The 12496-nt window shown below is 37.7% G+C and overlaps 1 long non-coding RNA gene across 1 annotated transcript in view; it reads left to right on the top strand.

The window, feature by feature from the left end:
* The first annotated feature begins 2830 nt into the window (after positions 1 to 2830).
* LOC140952108 (uncharacterized) overlaps positions 2831 to 12496 on the top strand; it is a 29658-nt gene continuing 19992 nt past the window's right edge. The window contains exons 1-4 of the long non-coding RNA XR_012167333.1: positions 2831 to 2917; positions 3361 to 3430; positions 4873 to 5038; positions 5528 to 5588. This is a non-coding gene — a long non-coding RNA (uncharacterized lncRNA). The remainder of the gene's footprint in view (positions 2918 to 3360; positions 3431 to 4872; positions 5039 to 5527; positions 5589 to 12496) is intronic.

Here is a 12496-nt window from a genome sequence, read left to right on the forward strand (position 1 = left end):
TTTTGTTTTCTTTTTCTTCCTTTCTTTTTATTTTCCTTTTGTTTTCTCTGGTTTTAGATATGCATGACGTTTGATACAAAGAAGAAAATTATAAAAAAAACACTGATATTTATATTTGCACCCACACTAAAACTAAAACACGATAGACACCAACAGATTTTTCACAATGTGGGATTAAACAAGAAGAACTGGAGATTATGAATCTAAAGGGGATACGCGAATTTGCGGTTTTTGGATGTGGGATTCTAAAGTTTAAGTTTAAGTCTAATGGTGCTTTTTACCACTGTACAAAGGTATAGTAAAACTACTTTGTACATTGTGTAAGAAAAAAAGAAACTAGAGGAACTAATTAAATAATTAAGAAAAAAAATATAACCCAAATATAGTAAGGAATGAAAACTGACTAATTACAAAGATTACAAAGTAGTCGAGTTTTAAAACGGTTCAATCTGGAAACTGACAGAATTAGGTAAAGAGTTCCAGTCATTGATCTAACGGTTAAAAATTAAAATTTAAAACAGTTTGTCCTCGCTACTCTAGGCCTGATTTTAATTTCATGGTTACTTCTGATCTAGTTTCGGTCGGGCCAGTCTGATCCACATATGTGGTATAGTCCACATCAGAATAGCCATGAATTATCTTGTAAAGTTGAACCAAGCAAAGATATTTCCTTCTGGGCTCCAATGTTGACCAGTTTAGTTCAGTGAGCCTTTCAGAGAAAGATTTATCAGATCCACATATCAATCAGAGTAGCATGACGACGCCGGGATGGATTCAGATACCGTTTACAAGCCGTTTTGTTATGACTGTTATGTGTTTTACCAAATATGGGTTTCACACTAGCCAGGCCTATTCAAGAATAGGAAGAACTAAAACAAGCCGTTTTGATTGTAACAGGATCTTTGCTCGGACCCAAAATTCTCCTTATTAGACCCAACCTCCGATTTGCCTTGCCCACAATGTAGTGTACCACCGCATAGATGATTCAATCTAATTAATGCCCAAGCTAAGTGCTTATGGCTATCAACCGCCGCAAGCAAATTTTTAGCATTTCAATAGAGGAGTGCCATTGGTTAGAAAATTTGGTTTTTGGTTTTGAGAAAATTGTCCGCACGTCAGGAGCCAATGACCCTGTTGACGTGGATAATAGAGAAAGGGCTAGAGCGAAAGATAAAAAACAAAGGAGACCAATTTCGTTGGAAAAAATACAAAAAACTTATTAGCGGCGATGAGAAAATGATAAATGCTTGTAGCGGCCACCAAGGGGAAAATAAGCGGGAGCGAAAAGAAACAAAAGGGGAACAGGAGCACATACATGTACAACATTTTCTCCATAAAACGTGTAAACTAACGTGTTGTAACTAGGAAGTTTCAGTTTCGTTATAGTCGTGCAAAACAACGGCAAAGAAATGAACCAAAAAAGTGTGCTGCAAGTTGTTTTTTTGCTACCTACTCTCGTTGTCGTCGCCACTTAGCATTACACGATTTTATTATTATTTTGTTTGAGTAAACTATCTATATTAACGAGAGCTTGCCTCGGAATTTGCATTTTTGATTAGCAGAAAACACTCGAGCAGCACGAGGGAATAACTGGATTTAACTGATTGGTGGAAGAGAAAAAAATGAATATTCAATTTTTTTCGCATTTTTTCGCACGTTTGCCGTTGCCGTGAACAAAAAACATGGCGAACAACTTCAAGTTTAAACACAATTTTTTTAGTTTTCTTGAGGCAAATATTTGTTCACTTGACCCTGGTTAGAAATGAAAAGAAATTGTTTATGACCTCTCAGACTGGTGGAGGGCCAAGACGCGAAACATTGCTTCAGGAATTCCGTAGAACAGCGAGACGATCAGATCATGAACCACGAGGTATGGTACAGAAACGTTGAACATTCCTTCCACTGCTAAATTTAAAAGCTTTTCCTGATTGCAGTAGTTACTTAAGTTCAAATTTCAAGTTTGTTTATTAACTATTCCAGCCATTCGCACACTTTTAAAAATGTTAATTTGCACACATGCAGCCGAGACTTGTTATGAAGCTGGTGGACAGGCTGATGTTGGTTAACACCGGTCACAAGTCCAAAGTTTGATTCCAGGCATCAACATAAATCATCTATAAGACAACTTTTTTCAGTTTTTTTAGAACTACCAGTTTTCCGACGAGCAATCCAATCTCTTTCGTATTTCCTCCGAGGCATTTACCAGCTTATGTGGTTATCAGGCTCAAATACTTTGTTCTTCACAAAGTTTAGCAGGGAAAATTTTTAAGATGAAATTTGAAGAGCGTGAGTACTCAACGGACCACGACCAGATACCGTCATTAGAGCAAGGTGTCTCTCGAGTCGCTGTCCTTTCTTGCTTAGCCCTGCTTAAGTTTTTTGTTACTGACCTTTTCTTTCTTGATTTAATTGTATTGTAATTATTTTAGTTAAAGCCTTCTTCTATTCCTGTAAATTCTTCACATCTTTTTTTTTTACTGACCTTAGGCCATTTATAAAGCCCCCGGCTTTGGCTGTTCTTGTGTATTTCTTCTTCCAGTGTGTGATATGTATTAATAAAGTTGTATAGTTGTGTACAGACGTCCCCCTCTCCTCAGAAAAAATCGAGGAGAGAGATTGTCTCCCCCCTTTTTTAGGGGAGAAGGCATCTGTACGCAGGCTATGTCCTTTCTGACAACAAAAAAATGCATTTTTTTCTGTTGTTCACCGTAAAACGCACTGAAAACCCCCGGACTGTAAAGATTGTAATCCCCAAGTTCTAAGTTCCACTCCAATTTTTGTGTCTCTGAAGCATGGTCACGTGGAAACCCATCATCTGCAAAAGACTGGAACTTGCAGACTGTAGCTTGCAGCCACTTGCATGGACTTCGTTTGCCAGAAAAGACAATAAAATGCTGGTTTCGACTTTTTTTAGACGGTAAGTTAGTATTTTAAACGAGTCCAGTGAATATGATACGAAATTTACACATATATCTGATTCTTGTAGACCAGAAGCAAAGTTTCGTCATTTGACTTAAGTTATGAAGACTACTCAAAAATTATGATCTTAATTAAGCTTATTACGGATACTTAAGTGAACAGCTAATCTATAATGTTATTTTAACTTCGTAGAAACTAGGACTTTAATCACATCGCTCTTTCTGTACAGTAGTTGAAGTTGGCCACCTCATTTACATTTGTCGGAAGGTTTTAAAGAACGAGGTATAACACAATAGGCACCCTTGTTATTCAATGATATAAACCAAAGAAGTGGCCGGGTATTCTGAAGTTTGGCTGATAAATACATGTATATCAAATTGCGTTTTGGCAATTGGTTTTTCTGTATGTAATATTGAGCTTAAGCTTCAATCTCATGCACAGGTTTGTGTGAACTGAAGCTGATTTATCCCAAGAGCATGGAACTTTATATTAAAATTGGATAATAAAAGAGGTAAGTAAATAATAAGTTAGAATCACGTGTTATTTGTCAGACAATACTGTAGACCTTGTCATGGTTTGTTATCTATTTTGTAGAGTACTGGGAAGGAAGTTTTGGCGCGGTTACCAAACTTCATGCAAATCTCTTAAAATTTTGGACATGTATGCCATAATATTAAATTGTACATTCCATGAGCTATTCATGCCAGAACTAACTTTAATTAAAAAATCTGCCCATCTTCATCCTGTAAAGCCATTTGATGAAGTCAAAGAAAATGTTGCTAGTATGATGCAACACATGACCAATATTTTAAGAGATTTGCATGAACGGTCAGTGTAAAACTCAGACTGCGGACTATTATTTTCACCATGCAAATGAGAATGAGACAACAATAGTTCCATTGTTTTCTAACCCTAACAACAATAGTACGCAGGCAGTCCGCAGTCTGCATTTTACAATGCCCCTTGTCTGATAGCCCAGAATGTGCTTATCAGGGCCTCTGATAAATCGCAGAGAAAAAAGTCAAGTTTTGCAGGATTTTCAGGGACAAATTCGTGGAAAATTGGCAGATTTTGCAGTATTTTCGCACAAATTTTTGGGTTAGACTTCTCTAAGAAACAAAAAATAATAAAAAAATATGGCCGATTTTGAGGATATTTTCTGGGCAAATTTTGCTAAAAATCAATGGGTTTTGCAATAATCTGACCAGCATTTTTAATGTTTTTGTAACAGATAATCATTCGCTCTTTCAACAACAATACATGCACCATCGAGAAATGAACCAAAGGCAAAGCTTTTTATGTCATGACTAGTGCCCAGTAATTTTCGCAACATACATCTATTCTTGGTAGTTTTAGGATGTTGCTTGCTTGTTTCTGTGACAAAGTATCAAGGTTATGGCAATTAAACTGCCCCAATAGCTGAGATAAGTTTCAAATATGTTGTACAGACATGTCTTTGATGTGATTTCTAGCAAATTTCATGGTATTTCATGTGTTTTGTGAATTTTCACTGGATTTCACAGATTTACCTCAACCTTCGCGGTTGTGCAAAGTTCTTTTTTAGCTAGTTGAAAGACTTGTCGACAAGTTAATGCTTTCTACAGCTTGACTGAATAGCAGGCTGTAAAACCAATTTTCTTTGCACCTTGATAAAAATAATGTGACCTCACACACAAAAACATTCCTTACAAATGAACACCCTGCATGCCAACCCATGGCAAGTGAACAGATAAGAAACTGATAGCATAGATAACATGAACAGATGATGAAAATTTTTGAATGGATGAGGTTGAATGGATGAACAGCTGAAGAATAATTTTTAATGACTGGCCGTGATAATGATGCAGAGCATTTCTTGTTTCCATTCCCTTCCATGGCTTCTTATCAGTCCCTTTAAAAAAGGAAAAAGTGGCAGGTGGTTACTTTAATGGATGCCCTTTTTATTACTCACAGGATCTACAGCCAACAGAAGAACAAGTCCATTAACTACATTATATTTGCAAAATCAGATGGAGTTACTGCCAACGATACATGTAGCTAACAAGTAATGCAAACAGTTACATGCACCATTCATGCACACCAGAGCAAAGAGCAAAGTTAAGCCATCAATTCAGTGGAAGTAGGTGAGTAGAGTAGGCTTACCACACCAACTGGCTCTACCATAGACTACACGGATTTATCAGTTAACATAAACAGAGTGTGAAGACCTAGCACTTCTTTTGTTATCATTGAAGATGAGTTTTTGTGGAGTCCTCGTTTTAGAGATGACTCTCACACGTCTCTTCCTGTGCATTTTAACAGAGGGTCAAGCAATATTAATGCCTTCAACTTACAGAAGAACAACTAGTTATATCATCTACACACAGAAATCTAGTGGTTTCCTTGCACACACAAAAGAATCAGCTGCTGCCATTCAGAAACGGCAAATAATACATGTAGGTGGTTGTCCTGCACACACATTCAAAAACAAATCATATGAAACAGTTGCTATTGTCACACACAAGCATTTACTAAACAAACAATGGAGAACAAACAGTTGCCATGGATGCAAAGGAGAACAAGCAACTGGTAACCTTTTTTCTTTGTTCCTCTATCAAATGTTTCGTAGGTTTGTGCAAACCAAAGATGATTTTTCTCTCAAGATCAACTACCATTTATTACAAAAAGAGGTGAGTAAAATATTATTATTCAGCAAATAGGATTATTTTATTGTACAATGATGCCATTTGACTATGATCAACAGAATCCTTGTGGTTATTTTTGTATGGGTAAATTAGGGATTTTTAATAAGAAAGCAACAAAGAAATGGATTTGTGTTTCGACCTTCAACCCTTCGTACTCTGATTATGTGTGTTTTGACCATATATCAAGTGAAACGTCGCAAAGCACAGCGTTGGAGCAAAAGCGTTTGGACCTCTAATCATTGTCCCTTGCACTCCCTACCCTTTGGCAGGCCCGGATCTAGAATAAATACCGACCGATTTCCTATTCTAGGGAGGACTGGGGGAATGCTTCCCCGGGTAATGTTTTGCATTTTAACCCCCCAAAGTCCCCTTTCCTGGGTTTCTGAGCTATTCAGACAGGATATTTATTGACTCTCCAAACCATTTTCCAGATTTCAACTTGGAAGGTTTAAAGTTTTTACTAAAAATAATATATCTATTATGAAATATCGGACCGATTTCCGTAAAACGGTGGAAACCGATATGGATCCGCGCCCGTTTGGTTATTACTTAAGTGGCATATCTAATACTTTTAAGAAGCAAGCAGTAGTCAAATTTCTTAAGCAACAGCAACCATTAATGTTTTTGGCCAAAAATATGCTTTTCTTCTGTTTCTGGTATGCAACCACAAATGTGGTGTCACAAAAGTCTCAGTTTTATAACGCTGATTCTGCATATTATACTACATGCTGACAGATAAATGTTGAATTACCAAAAAAAACCCAATGGCTGTAAATGATTTGTGTAGGTAGACAAGCAAAATGTCACAGTGATCTGTTGGACATAATTGTGGGGGTGGGGTGATGCATGGTTTCTTAGACAACACACTTTGTTCCTTTCTATGTTTGGTTGAATACTTCACTCAAATGCTCAATCCCCTTTGTTTCAATGTATTCCCCTACATAAAAAATAATATTCTCCTTTTTATAAGGGGACATTTTAAAACAAACTGGATTGAGCATTTGCATCAGAAATCCAAACAGTTAGGAAAGAGTCAAAATCAAAAACCAGCAGGAATGCAGGTCAAAATTTTGATGTGTCTTTATTGTCTCTTATTTGATAAGTTAACACAACAAACAGGGCTTCCGGAATTATGTGTCTTTTTTTTCAGCAAATGATGTGCCAAAAATCCCGAATTATGCGAATTGCACAATGTTGTGCCATATTTTTAAGTGAAGATTTTAATGTTTCAATTTATTAAGCTTGCAAATCAAGTTAGTCAAAGTAAGTAAGTAAGTCAACAAAGTAAGTAAGTCAACAAAAACAACTTACTGACTGATGCTGCTAAGATTTTTTCAGGGTGAGCGAGGTAAAGACACATGTTTATTATTGAAATAAAACATAAAAGTACAAATATGATGAGCAACAACAATTCATTACACCAAACGTATTTCTCGTTCCTTCTTACATGTTGGGTAGCGGCACGGAAAGAAGCAAAAGCTCCATTGACCAGATTGACATGGAATTCAAAAGTGAAATACGTTCTCATTGTAAAATCTAAAGCTATGCACTAATATGTATTTATAGACCATCTGTATATATTTGCTTTGACACATAATGTTTCAATGTTCATCTCTTCCTGCTCCTCTTTATATACTGGTAAACCTGTTGTACCTCTTCCCACTGAGGAAATCGGAGTGGACCACTTCCTTGGATTTGAAGTGAACCAAAGATTAGCCAGGAGGGGGAGCAGTCATCAATGTCATCACATTTGGGCCGGTCAAACACTTTTACCCCGACTGAGTGCAGGAACTTTATTGTCAGAGTAGCATTCTTGTTCCTTAGGACGCAACAAATGTAGAATGCTTTCTGATATTCCACTGTATAGTACTCCCCTTCTTGTCTTGGTTGTAACTTATCTTCAACCTTCATCCTGTGAAGCTCAAGTAACATCTGCTTCTGGATGGAAGGGATTCTATCACTGCTTACTGCTGCACCAGACAAACCTGGCAAGCAAGTGCATACATTGACATCGCAATCGTATCCATTCTCCTGCTGTAGTAGCTGGCCATTAGCATTGCTCACAAAACTCCATTCAGTTGTTTCATCATCCAGAGAGGGATCAATTTCCTTTAGCAACTTCCACATCTTTCGCAGTGCAACTTCGTGAGTAGGCTTGACAGAAGATCCTTGAAGGCTGTCCATAATGACTATCTGCACTTTTGCTTGGGCAAAGCCACAAGGAGAAACCAGTGCTTGCTCGTCACTGGGTTACACGGAACAAGGACATACTGTACATGTAATCCTGCATCATGAGGTCAGCTTTAACTCCAAGAAGACCCACAGCAAGCTGACTGCTGATCCCTTTCTCAAAAACTTCCCACTCTATGGTTTCTGCATTACACGTAGCTGTTTCGGCAATAACTTTAAGGTATGAATCAATAACAAAATATTTTATTACTCAAGTAGTATTGTCCTTGTCCTTCTGATGGCCACCATGGAGAGAGCTCAATTAAATCATTACCAACAGTACAGAGGGGACTTCCTCCAAACTTTACTGAACTATCAACCATTGCATTGACTATTGCATTTAGGTGGGCTGGAAATTCATTGGCTTCTGTTTTCTCAAATTTAGCTGAGGTTTTCTTGTCAAGGCCACACTGTATTTGAGGATCATTTGGTGATGGGACCTTAACTGATAAGGGAACTGGCGAGGAAGTCTTAACTTTCATAGGTTTTATGGGGTTCGCACCTTTCTCAGGCATCCCTTTTTGTTCATGGGTGGTATTGAGCTTGTTTGGTGGTTTTGATGATGGATTGGCCTGCCTTGATGACTTCGTAGCTGGTTTGAAAAAACCTGAAACCTACAAGGAATGAACAGGGTCATCTGGACTGGCCACTGACTTGTTTGATGTATGCACTGAACTGCCAGAAGACCTAGACAGGAATTTGATAGGCGGGGCTACTAAATTGCTGGACATAGGAACAGAGCCAGTAGAATCTGTAGGAATTGGACTCTTTGGTCTTGGGTCTTTGTTGATGGACTTTGTAAGTGAGTCACAAGGAAGTGGAGTAGTTGGAGTCCATTCGGAGACCACCTACAATACAATATAATAATCTTTATTTACACCCTTAATAAAAAATACTAAACAGACTTCTAATAATAGCTGAAAAATGGAAACGTACAACTATACCTCTTCTCTAACTGTAGACTTAACTTGTAGATTCCAGTTAAGGAAATGGTATGCGTTGAGGCTACTTGTTGGTGCGAATGACATTCACTTCCCATCGAGAATGTTGTTGTAATTGGAAAAGCAGCACTCCACATCATAAGAACCCAGTGTCTCTGTGTAGTAGATTGAGGCTACTTTGTACAGGTTGGGGAGTTCACTGGTATTCGACTTCCAAAACAGCTTAACATCTACCTTTCCATTTGTGCTTCTTTTCACCGCCACTGGGCCAATGACATGGGCATACAAATCAGTCTCCATATGGGGCACATCTTCAATCCCTGGGATACAGTTGGGTGTAAGGGTTGATCCAAACTCACAAGATTGCGGGGATCTAGTATTCTGACATCATGTAGGAAAAGTACTGCCAGGTTGTCCCCTGCCCTCATCTGTGTATTTCTCTAGCTTCTGGTGTCGGAGAATGCTAACCTGAAATGGAAATTTAAAACTGATATTTCTTTTTACATCATATGGCTGTTTTAGTCATAGGAATAGGCTTATGGTTGCACAAAAAAGTTTTACAAGTAATTTATCATGATTTTCCTCATTAAAAAATGAAAAGAAACGAGCTGGCAAGCTTTGTTTTTACTGGATATGTGCTATTTACCTGACAGTGTGAGCAACATCAGACTTCTCATTGCTGGTAAATGACATCAATGTGCCTTGGAAACAGTATTTTCAACTCATCTTCGCTTAATGAAGAATTTGAGTTGAGGATGCAAAAGAGACTCTTCATTTTGTTGTGTGACTGTGTTACATGAGGGATTCTCTGTTGGAAATAATCCATTAGATGCATCAATATTGGGCTGGTGTAAGCAACAACCCTGAGCTTGGCGTGTAGCATCTTCATGAATGTGTCGTCTCCATACATTTTCTCAAGGCGCAACAAAAGGCACTTACAGCATTTTTACCACATCACTGAATCTCTTGGGTGATGAAATCCTCATAGATGTTGAAGTGCTTTGCTTGGTACACAGCTGAGTCAAACTATGCTGACCAGCTCTTCGTTGATGGATTGGGAAGGATAGTAGCTTTGCCTGGATATCACTGGCACAGTCATTCATGTATTTCAGGAAACGACCTTTGTGCCCACAAATTCCTCATGCACTTGGCAAACTCTATGACAAAGCTGACATGTTGCTTAAAATCACCAGCCACTAGACTTATGATGTGGCTGTGGCAGGTAATATGGACACGACTTGAGAACAAACATGAAAGCATTTCCCTGAAAGCCTTTTTTCTGTAACTAGCGTTGTCAGTATTACAAATCAGGCCACCATCAAAGTCTATTCCATAGTCATTGATAGGCTTTAACAACTGCTTGGGACACAGTCTTGTTATTTGTTTCTGTCACAAAGTGGGTATCTAACCCGTCAGCAATGTTTCTGCCACTGGGAGAAAGCTTGTCGAAGTCCAGAATTGTCGCCATAATGTCTATTACACAATGACCATTGTCATTGCCAAGCTCGTCTACCATGATGGCAACATTGCCTCTTTTATTTTCAACAATTTTGCCTCTTTTATTTTCTGCTTAAGTTTTTCCTTTTCTAACTCATAAACATCTAATAAGTGGTCCTGAAGCTGTGTGCCCTTAGGGATTGCGCCGCAATTGACTACACGGGAGAGAAGATCGAAATTCACGCATTGTAGGATTTTCTGATTTGTTTAGCGGTATGTTTGCAGCAGCACACGCCCTTATCCACTCATGGCAGACTTTCACTTTCTATTCATGAGCTGGAGTTTTGCACTTGAATGAAGTCTTCAATGTCTGTTGTTTCGCTTGCTTCAAAGAGGATTCATCCATTTGCTTGATGTGTGAAACAGCTGAAAGGTGCTTGTCAAGAATTGACTTTGGGTGGTGATCCACAACAACATCACAGTTGAACAAAATAAGAGATTGTTATCTGCATGGAACTTCCCGGGATATTGCTTAGCCCTCTCTTGTGGTGTAATGCTACGTGGCTTTTCCATTGGTTTTACTTTTAATACAAACTTATCCATTTTCAAAGTGAAAACACGGGAAAGAAAGTTGTTTTGCTGCCGAATAAATCGAAGCAGGGCGCTTTTTTTCTTTTCCAATCATGGCTCGTGCTATATAAAAAACTGAGCACAGTCCCCAACACTACTAGGAGTATGTGTGTGAAACACCATGTGAAAAACGTGTGAAAAATGTCCTATTTTCACACTCTTTTCACACATTTTTCACACGTTTTTCACACACTTTTCACATGCATTTCACACACATATTTCACGTGCATGTGAAATTTTGCATAGTGAAATATATGTGAAAAGGGTGTGAAGCGACGTCATCCCTTTCACACATATTTTCACATACACTTCACATGGGGTTTCACACAGGCTTTCACATGTAAATCCTCATTTCAATTCACACATATTTTCATACACTTCACCTGGGGTTTCACATGGGGTTTCACATGGGCTTTCACATGTACTTAATCCTCAATGAATGGCAAAACGTCTAGAATTTCACATGCTACTAATTCACACATTATTTTCACATACACTTCACATGGGGTTTCACATGAGCTTTCACATGTAAATCCTCAGAGATCAGAGATCATGAATGGCAATAGAATTTCACTACCCTGCGAGCAGAGGTTTGTTTACACGTAAACAAACCAACTACGAGACAGACAAGCCACCCAAACAACTCCGTAAACGCTAAAAGCCATGCAAGAGAGAAAACTCCGCTTGCAGGGTAGAATTTCCCATACCACTTCACACAAATTGGGTATGTTGTTTCACAAGCAAATATTCAGTAAATCAACTAGCTTAGATCAATTTACACACAAATTTACATTTTTATTTTGCACTTTCTGCTTGCAATAAATTTGTCTGAAGTACTGTCAACTGCATGCATGGTTGTGTTTTCATATAGTCACAAACAACTCAGGTTTATAGCCTGATCTGTTGGTTTATTTATAATTTTATGGTATTTTCAGAAGAACTTGATTTATATAAAAGTGGCAAAAAGTGAAAAGCAAACTGGATAGAATTAATTGGCCATCGAAATTGGTTTCATAATATCAACACGGTGAAACTCAGTTCAACTGACTAACATGTCCCAAAATGAACTTAAATGTAAATTTAAGTTACTCAAAAAAGGCACATAAGGCTAATGGAAACATCAATGTCTAATCCTGTTTATTTGTCAATATTTATTGCCTGGAGGATAATAATAAAAACAAAACTTTCTATCATGCTCAGGTTTAATACCTTTAATTCCTACATCAATAAAATAACTAATAATGTACTAATTTTTGGTTAGAAATATTTCTTATAATTTGTAATAATTATGATAGTAAATGACATAGTGGCCAATTTACAATTTCCACTTATTAAGGAATACCAAGTTACAGAGGAGCAATCTAGCACTCAATGTCAGTGAAAAGACAAAGTAAATAAACAACTTTGAAAAATACAAGCATGTTTATGGAAAAAAAATAATGCTAACTGACTGCTTCTTTCAAAGTGGCTGAACAGCTTTCTGAACTGAAGGTCCACACATCAGACTAGATAGGGCTGCCTTTTATTTTTGACCTTATGGCAGATATATGAATATTATGAATCGAAGCTCAAATAAACAACGCTACTCAAATTTTATAGGTTTAGTTCAATTCTCAAGTCATTATAAATTAACTGGAAACTTAATTGCTTCCAACT

Source organism: Porites lutea, chromosome 11, assembly GCF_958299795.1.
Source record: "Porites lutea chromosome 11, jaPorLute2.1, whole genome shotgun sequence".
In the NCBI taxonomy this organism is placed as follows: Eukaryota; Metazoa; Cnidaria; class Anthozoa; order Scleractinia; family Poritidae; genus Porites; species Porites lutea.